The sequence below is a fragment of the Podarcis vaucheri genome (assembly GCF_965113315.1).
Source record: "Podarcis vaucheri genome assembly, chromosome: 5".
Taxonomy (NCBI): Eukaryota; Metazoa; Chordata; class Lepidosauria; order Squamata; family Lacertidae; genus Podarcis; species Podarcis vaucheri.
Genome location: NC_138763.1, coordinates 18,510,108 through 18,519,755, shown reverse-complemented (window position 1 = coordinate 18,519,755; position 9,648 = coordinate 18,510,108). Strand labels below are relative to the sequence as shown.

The 9,648-nt window shown below is 42.2% G+C and overlaps 1 long non-coding RNA gene across 1 annotated transcript; it reads right to left on the bottom strand.

The window, feature by feature from the left end:
* Nucleotides 1-338: 338 nt before the first annotated feature.
* LOC309533378 lies at nucleotides 339-9,371 on the bottom strand. Its single transcript, XR_014220189.1, has 3 exons — nucleotides 9,221-9,371; nucleotides 7,830-7,886; nucleotides 339-696 (listed from the first exon to the last, which is right to left on the bottom strand). It is a non-coding gene; the product is annotated as an uncharacterized lncRNA (long non-coding RNA).
* Between the last annotated feature and the right edge of the window lie 277 nt (nucleotides 9,372-9,648).

Genomic DNA, 9,648 nt, shown 5'->3' with positions numbered 1-9,648 from the left:
CCCATCACACCTGTAATACACGGATTCCTATCCCTTCCAAACCCCTGTCCATCACAATGGTAGGTATCGCTCTAGTTCTTCTGATAAAAAGAACAATACAGGTAAACAGCTTAAATATTTGCTAAAGCAAATTAGAGATGCTCCTTGCCTTTTAAAAGAAAGCTAACACTGTGTTCTGAAAGTTTTTTGGTTTTTTTTAAGATTCACGTACAGCCAAGAGTAGCTATAGCATGTCTGTCAACCTTTTCAATGCAATTGCTTCTGAACTGTTCTGTAATAATATCTTACATAACTTTTTATTCATCAACAGATTGACAGAGGCAGCACCGCGTCCGAGAATAACCCTGACAATAAAATTACTGTGTCACACTATTATTAGCACCACAATCAGTCAAATGCTTGAGATTTTAAAAAGAAATGTGAGAGCACTGATATCTTGTCAGCAACGTGCTAATGACGGCAATTCATGGTCACTGAAATCGTGCACTGAGACTTAACATTTCAAGGGAAAGAAGGGGCTTTTGATCTTCTGTCTTGATCTTGTGTTCTCAGTCATTCTGCCTTTGGAGTTGCTGACATATATAAGATATTTCCTTTTCCTTTTCTTTCTTTTTCTGGCCAGGTATCAGTCACAATTCGTTTCTCTGATAGGTACGTCAAGCACTGACACTCATACGTCCTGCTTCCAAGGTCAAGCTGAAAGGAAACAGGGAGGATGCTTAGTCAGAGACAACATTGCATAGAGCTGAAGTCAAAACCCTCTAGGGACCTAGGGGCACATTTGCAAAGTGAAAGAACTGTTTCAAATGTTATTTCATCAAGGGGCAGAGAAGAAGACCCCATGGGCACCAAGAAAGGCCTCTTTGGGCACATGTGTGCCCACGGGCACCACATTGGCAACCCCTGGCATAAGCATGGAGAGGTCATATATATGATGGCCCCCTAACCACATAAAAAGCTCCTGTTGGAAGAAAATTAAAACACCATGAATTAAGGATTAATGTAGCCATCTCCCTGATGGGATAAGGTGTATCCACAGCAGTGACGGAGATGGAATGACTGCTGAGAGAAGAAATACCATGGTGCATCTGCAGTAGCACAACCGGACGCCTTCATCTGCCCCAGCTGCAACAAAACATGTCTCTCCCAGATCAGTCTCTATAGCCACAGCAGGCACTGTAAACTTCCAGCACTTTGACTTTACCTCTCAAGAGCACATTCCTCCATTGTCTCAAGACAGAAGGATAACAACAACATTGCTATTTTTCTAGAAAAAGAACTCCCCATGAATACCTCTCTTGTTCTCATGGAATGGCAAAGGCACCCACTTGAGGGGTACTGAAACCCACCTAAGAGATGTCAGAACTAAGTCCTGCCATGTTCTGGTTGAAAAAAACAACCCTAAACAATACACACATGGTTTTAAACATATAAACACTTCCCTGTGTGCAGTCATGACATTCATTCTACGCAACTTGGGACCGGAGTTTGCCCCTGCCTGAACATTTAGGAGATTCTGAAGTTCTGGTAGTCTTCAGGAGACAAATTCAAGTGTTTTAAAGCTTTTTCCCACACGCAGAGCGCTAAAGTGCATCCTCTGCAACCAGACTTTGAAAAATATGAAAGTGCCATTTGCAGCAGCACTTCCATGATCCTCAGGATGGTAACAGAAAACAGGGACCTTTAAGCTCAGCATGTGCACGAGAACACAGATCTGATTCATGCATCTATATTTTAAAGCAATCATAGAATCGTAGAATTGGAAAGGATCCCGAGGGCCACCTAGTCCAAATGATCTCAAAGAGTGGTGCTGGGAACTTCTGCCTGAAACCTATGAGACCTGCTGACAAGTCAGAGCAGGCGGTGCTAAGGCTAGATAGAGCAATCTTCTTCTTTGGTGATCACTCGTAGCCAAGTAAGATTGTCTTCCATAAACACAGTTTTAACAATGAGTCCGTAAGTGACTGTGGAGGCCAATTCTGGATCCACATGTTCTTCCACACTGGGAACATTGGTTTCCGGGTGGGAGTTGATCACGATGTGGATTTGCCAAGCGTGCCTTCCTCGTAGCACATTTCTCCCTTTGCGTCCTGAGTTTGAGTGTCTTCAAAGCCCATGACACCTTTGGTAAAGGCTGTTCTCCAGTCGGAGCGCTCACAGGCCAGTGCTTCTCATTTGTCAGTCTTTATGCTAATTTTTTTTAGATATGCCTTGAAGCAGTCTTTAAACCTCTTTTGTTGACCACCAGCATTACGCTTTCCATTTTTAAGTTGGGAATAGAGTAGTTGCTTTGGAAGGCATCCACACAACATGACCAGTCCAACAAAGTTGATGTTGAAGAATCCTTGCTTCAACACTGGTGATCTTTGCTTCTTCCAGTACACTGATATTAGTTTGCCTGTCTTCCCAAGTGATGTCCACAGGGCAGGATGATATTCTACTTTGAGAAACTCATTTTCAAAGTATTTAGCCTGAGGTAACAAGAATGCAGCGTGTGGGAACCTTGAGGTGTCAGGACCCAAACCTGAGACATAGGGGTGGCCCCTGGAGATGTCAAAAGGACAGGCCCTGGAGATGGAGGTTAATTGGAAGGCAGAACCCCTGCACCCCAAATGTCTATGCTATAATTTTCAGCCAGGTCCTGCTGGGCTGAAGCTTACAAGCTATATGCAGCCTTAATATATTTTCTTTCTATTATTAAAGGGACTGTCACCCACCTGGAGATGCAAGCCGTCCATCTGCTACTGGCAGGCTTTAGGTGAGGCCTGGTAGTCTGGCAACCCTAACAGCGTATGCTTTTTCAACCCCTGTTTTGTTTCATTTTCTTTCCACAACATTCCTGTGAGCTAAAGTTCGATAATGACTTGTCCACTGAGCATCAGGGATTTGGATTCCAGCTCTCTGAGATCTTCTTCTAACACTAGCTGCAACACCACACTGGTAATAACACTCTGAATTTAATCCCATGATGGTGGTGATTTAATGCTTCAAATTGTAATGGAGGGTTTCCTGCAGAGGTTATTTCTGCAGGAGGTGAGAAAAAGAAAAGTATGAATGTGTGGTCAAATATCACGCTGACATTGTGCCACAGGAGCTGGGTTGCTTTTTCTAGTGATGTGTGTGTGTGCTGAAGTTAATTAGCTCACAATACACAAATGGTTTTAGCCTGTGAGCTCAATATGTGAACTCAGAACATTAAATTGCTTCTCATTTTCAAGTCAAACAGAGCACTCCCTAACGCAAAAGAATCAACTTCCATTTCCAACTCAGTGATCTCAGTAAAATGGGTCACTCTGTTTTAGAAATGACTTAGATTCATCATAAAGAAAGTGTCTTAACCCTGCTATAATTCCACACTATTTAGTTAGGCTATTACTCATGGAAATGGCCCAGTGAAAACCCAGGTTACATGAGCACGTTAAGTGGTCCCAATTATGCAGTTAGCGGTCCTTTGCCTCCCAACCTGTACCTGTATTTCGCAGTCCAAAAGCATCATCAGTACAAGCAAAGTTAGGATGCTACACAGTAAAGGATTTGTATAGACATTTTATAAAAGAGTTTATTGGACAAAGCAGATATTGGAGGCTAGGGGGCTTACCATAGACATTAAAGAACCTTGGAATTGGCAAAACCTTGGCACTGAAGGAACAAGAAACTGTTTCACAGAAATCATTGTCATAAACCAGGACCTGACCAAGGTAAGGTAGAACAATCTACTGGAAAAATCTAGCTTATGATAAGCAGTGCCATCCTTTTCAGTGTCTGGGACAGAGAACTTGGCATCACCCACTAGTCTTCCACATAGAAAGCAGCCTTGTATTGGGACCATTTATTTTTCCTAGGACTTCTGCATTGTTGTTGTTTAGTCATTTAGTCGTGTCTGACTCTTCATGACCCCATGGACCAGAGCACGCCAGGCACTTCTGTCTTCCACTGCCTCCCGCAGTTTGGTCAAACTCATGTTGATAGCTTCAAGAACACTGTCCAACCATCTTGTCGTCCTCTTCTCCTTGTGCCCTCCATCTTTCCCAACATCAGGGGCTTTTCCAGGGAGTCTTCTCTTCTCATGAGGTGGCCAAACTATTGGAGCCTCAGCTTCAGGATCTGTCCTTCCAGTGAGCACTCAGGGCTGATTTCCTTAAGAATGGATAGGTTTGATCTTCTTGCAGTCCATGGGACTCTCAAGAGTCTCCTCCAGCATACAAAGTATCTATTCCTCTACTGACCTAGGGATTTTCTTGTGATTCCCTTCAGCATGTTTAAAAGTCGGGAGAGGACTCCCCCTTGACATTAAATCCCTTCCAACTGTCCACTTTCTTCTTATTCTCAACTCTCTGCCTCTGAAAACTCTGATTTTAGTTGTCATAAAAGGTCAGGAAATGATTAATTATTCAGTTTACTCATTGTATTTTGAGGAGGCAGTTCCAAGGGTGGGAGGGGGTGTTTGCGGGGTTTTCTGCCTCAGCTGCCAAAATAACTTGACCAGACTTGGGTACCATGTGCCATGTTGGTGGTGGAACCATTTACTGCTCTGCTTCAGGCAGCAAAAATACATTGGGCTGCCTCTGCGGAGAAATATACCCCAGGACTTACATTTTTGTGAAAGTGCATGCCTCACCCCCAAACACTCCATCCCTGCTTCAGAATGGGGGATACCCAGAGGACTTTTTGTGAACTCTTAAAAGGTGAATAAAGTTTTTACCAGAAGAGAGACAGTGCTGCAACTCTCATACTAGAATTGGCGAGACTGTGGATTCAGAAGCAGATGGCTATCCAATGTGGGTCATAATCCACTTGGATCAAATCCAGGCGGTCCACTTCAGAATGTGTGTTGGGCAGATTCCTCCCCTTACTTAGCTCTTAATAACTCAATAGGAAGGGTAGCTGCTGAAAAATGAGAAAGCCTTGTATTTCCTGTATTTCCTATACGACCTAGGACCCTCGTACCTACGGGACCACCTCTCCTGGTATGTCCCATGGAGGACCTTACAGTCTTCAAACAAAAACATCTTGGAGGTCCCAGGCCACAGAGAGGTCAGGCTGGCCTCAACCAGAGCCAGGGCTTTTTCAGCTGTGGCTCCGATCTGGTGGAACACTCTGTCACAAGAGACTAGGGCCCTGCGGGACTTGACATCTTTCTGCAGGGCCTGCAAGACAGAGCTGTTCCACCAGGCCTTTGGCCAAGGCACAGCCTTGGTAGTTCTTCACAGAACTCTAGCCCAATGGTTGCCATCAATTTGATTTGAACTGATTTTATAATGAATTGATTTTAGAATGCTGTATTATTTTACTGTTGTTAGCTGCTGCTTCAGCTGGGGAGGGCAGGATATAAATAAATTGTTGTTGTTGTTGTTGTTGTTGTTGTTGTTGTTGTTGTTGTAAAAGGATGTATATTCCAAAGAAGGTTTTATTTTTATTGATAAACTTACTATTGCTCGTGGGAAAGGCAGGGGAAAGGAATGCAGCTCAAGCATTAATCATTGTTCAAAGGTATGACAGCAACTTGCCATATCACCAAAACGTTTTCCTTTGCAAATCCAGCAACCCCTAAAAATGTATCATTCGTAGAAGCTGATTATAAAGCAATTTAAAGGAGCATGTTAACACAGAACAGAAGACCAAAGGAACAAAAGGAACAAAAGCAAAGCCAGCTCTTTGTACAAATAGTTTTCCACGCCATCAGCCAAGTTGTTTTACCATTGCTATGGCAACTGTAGTAAACCACTGGTAGCTTCCTGGGACACACTAATATATCTTGGCTGTTTATGCCATAAAATTTGCTGCTGCATATGGGGAGAGGCGAAGCAGCCAAGGAAAATTTTCTGGGATTATATACAGTTTACACTGGGGCAATAAAATGTGTTCATTTAGCTTGTATTTATTTAAGTGGTTTCAGGCTTAAATGTCAGAAACACCATCTCCTGCTGAAAGTTCCAAGAAATTCTGTGCAAACCCAAAAAAATAAAAGGAAAGGAAAGGAAACCCACAATGTTTTAAAGATGCTAATGGTTTATAAAGGTCTCTTCGCCTCTCTCAGAATCTAAGGAGCTTTGAAGACATACAGAAAATACCACATTCCCACAGAGCTGATTTGCACAGTATTTACTTTTGTATATAAGAACATCCCCATCAAACCATAGAAATATGATGATATTAAAGATTAAGGTATAAGAATTTTCTGTTGCAGCATGTATTTGCTTCACGCAGCACTATTTCTGTTCTGCTGCAGTTCATATTCTACCCCAAACCACATTATTCATCTTTCTGTCCACTGTGGTGAAATGTGATTTACATGAGTTAAGTAAATAATTGTGTGAATCACAAAAGTTACTCTTCTGTTCCACTGATTTCATTGTAAAGGAAACACAATGCAAGTGGCAGGGGTGGGGAAAACAAACAGTTATGTTTCATTTGCAGATTAAAAGCAAATGTTTTTCAAAACATAACAAAAAACAGTAAATGATATATCCAAACAGTTCCATAAGGCATATGCCAGTCCAGCACATAGACTCAGCATCTTACAAAATATGAAATGCTCCAAACAGATGTATAAGCAAAAGTCTCCCTCCTTACAACATCCATTTTGCCTGAAACTGTTTTCCTGGAGAGCCTGATTTACATCCTTAGTCCATGGAGCCTGGGAACAAAGAACTAAAGGCAACTCCCTTCAAAATGGTGCTTTGCAATTCAATAGCCTCCCATGTGATCTAAGGTTAAACACTCACGTGTCAGAAAGCAGCATACATTCAACAGTTAATTATCAACTCAGTTAAAGCTCAGAGTTCCATTCTTGCTCTTAATTTAGCTTCAATGGATTCTCCCCATGTTAAACATTTTCACCATTACACAGGCATTCACCATTTCAGTGTCAATTAAACCAACTATACTTAATACTCCAGACCTCTTGCAGAGGAGGCACACAAAGAAGTGCCTAGGATGATGATTGTAGGATCTGGAGAAAGGCAGTCCTTGAGGTATTGCAGTCCTGAGCTGTTTAAGGCTTTATAGGTCAAAACTAGCACACTGACGTGGCTACGGAAACTAATTTACAGCCAGTGCAGTTGGATCAGGATTGGTGCTGTATGCTCAAACCCAGGGAGCAACCTGGCTACTGAATTCTACACCAGCTGAACCATCTTCAGAGGTGGTCCCATGTATTGTGTGTGTGTCTCTCTCTGCTCTTCTCTTTTCTCATTTCAAAAGATATTTTTTACTGTACCATGATTAACCCCGAGCTCCTTTTTAACTGATCACAAGGTTTTAAATATATGCATCTAACCAATGAATCAACTCAACAATGCGGCTGTAAGAAAGAAGTATATAAGGAAAGAGAGCTATTACTGTTCACCATGGGGGTCTGAAAGGTTGCTCCTTTTTTTACAAAAAAAAAAAATAGTCACCGTGAGATTGAGAATCCTCACTGCAAGGTCATTTTAAGTGTGTCAGCTTCACCATGTTGCACTATAGGGTGAGAATTAGCAGAATGCAAAACAACTACAAAACAAAATACAAAAACCATCTGGCATGGAAACTTGTACTCAGCAGATGCAGTGCCTTTGAAAGCGGACCATTCATTTTTATTGTGCACTAAAATTAGATTTAACGTGTACTCAAAAGCATAACTAAAACAGATTGCCCCTTCTAGCATTTATGTTGCAGGCATCAACAAGAGACTGTATCTGCTGATTCTTTGCTCAGACCTTTGATCTGCTTATTATCCCTGTCGAGATATTAAATGGGGAAACATCTTTCTTTCATCTAACTGTAACTCCAGGTAATCACGTAAATTGTTCCCTTAAACTTGTTAGCTGTTCAAAAACAAAACTCACATTCGTTCAACTTCAGGTTCTTCCACTTGAAATCCATCAGGCTACAAAGCCGTCCCACTGGAAGGGAGAGCATTTATTTATTTATTTATTTATTTATTTATTTATTTAACAAAGTATCGCCCTAACAGCGTAAAAAAACCAACACTATAGTGCCATGGGGGGGGGATATTTCCTCTATGCCTGATGCCCCAGTAGCCACAATTTTTTGAACAACAATATCACAAAAAATGGGTTGGATTAGCAACGGTCCCATTTAAAACATGCACATAAATGCAAGTGCATATAGAAGCAGCTGGCCTGTGGAACTACCAACCACAAGAAGAGATGGTAGCCAGTTTCACTGATTTGAAGAGAAAATGATTAGATGGCTTAGGGGTGTTGCATTCAATGTGTGTACAATTGTACCTGTCAACACAAATTGTAGAGCTGTATACAGTCGTATCTTGATAGTCAAATGTCTTGGTACTCGTACGTTTTGGTTCCCGAACGCCACAGTGAGTGTTCTGGTTTGCGGACGTTCTTTGGAACCCAAATATCTGACACTGCTTTTGCAGCTTCCAATTGAGTTCAGGAATCTCCTGCAGCCAATCAGAAGCTGCACCTTGGTTTTTGAACATTTTCGGAAGTCGAACAGACTTCTGGAATAGATTCCGTTCGAGAACCAAGGTATGACTTTCCTTGGACACCTATTGTCCACATGTAACATTCAGCAATTACACAGTCTGTGTACCTGTGCACAGAACTGTTGAACCATACAAAGCAACAGGTGCATCACCTGTCACACAACTTATACCCATGTCGAGTGAGTGTGTACCTGTGTTTAGTGCAATTTGTCCACAAGTCTAAACTCAGAAGCTTTGTGATGCAGGAAATGTCGTCCTGTATCTCACCAACAGGATTCTCTGCAGAGCCTATCTGGGTGTCCTTTATGTATGAGCTATGCAATATGGTCAGTCTAAAGGTGTGAATAGTTATGGTTTTGGCAAAATCCTGCCAGATATGCTTCAGATATTTGGCACTTTAACAAGGAGGCTTTTAATCACAATCAGGCCAACGCACTTATGACTTCCCCTTCAGATCATGTGTTAAACATGCAGAGGTTGGGGATGGAGTCGGTCTATCTGGTGCAAATGGAGTTACTAGGGGTGCTACTGATGCATGTACCCCAGACCTTCTATACACTTTAATTAATTGATTTTTCATTTTGGCTTTCCATTTTTATACTTTAAAAACAAAACAAAACCTCTGAGGTGTTATACAACATATCAGCTGATGGCAGCATGTTGGGCAGGTGGGATCTAAAGCAGGGAAATGGCCAGGAAAGAAGGGGTTAAACACCCTCCTCTCTCTCCCCCTCCCAGCATCGATCCTCTGATCAAATTAATGCATACCCACTTCCTGTCCAGCTCCTTTGAAGTAAAGAAGATAATGTCAGGAGCCAGTTATGTCCATATAATATGTCATGTCAGTTTTGGTCCCCGTGTTAAGCAGGAGATGTGGAGAAAGAACTGGATTTGATGTGGAGGGGATGGATGAGGCCCTTGTTTTACTATCTATTGGCTTGAGAGAAAGGCAGAAAAAACAGAATGCAATAACCTAGCAACACTTGCTTTGTTGTTGATTGGCTAACTCACTAGAGCAGGCATGGTCAAACTTGGCCCTCCAGCTGTTTTGGGACTACAACTCCCATCATCCCTGACCACTGGTCCTGTTAGCTAGGGGTGATGGGAGTTGTAGTCCCAAAACAGCTGGAGGGCCAAGTTTGGCCATGCCTGCACTAGAGACTGAAGCCGGTCTCACAAAGTGGAGTTCCGAATGG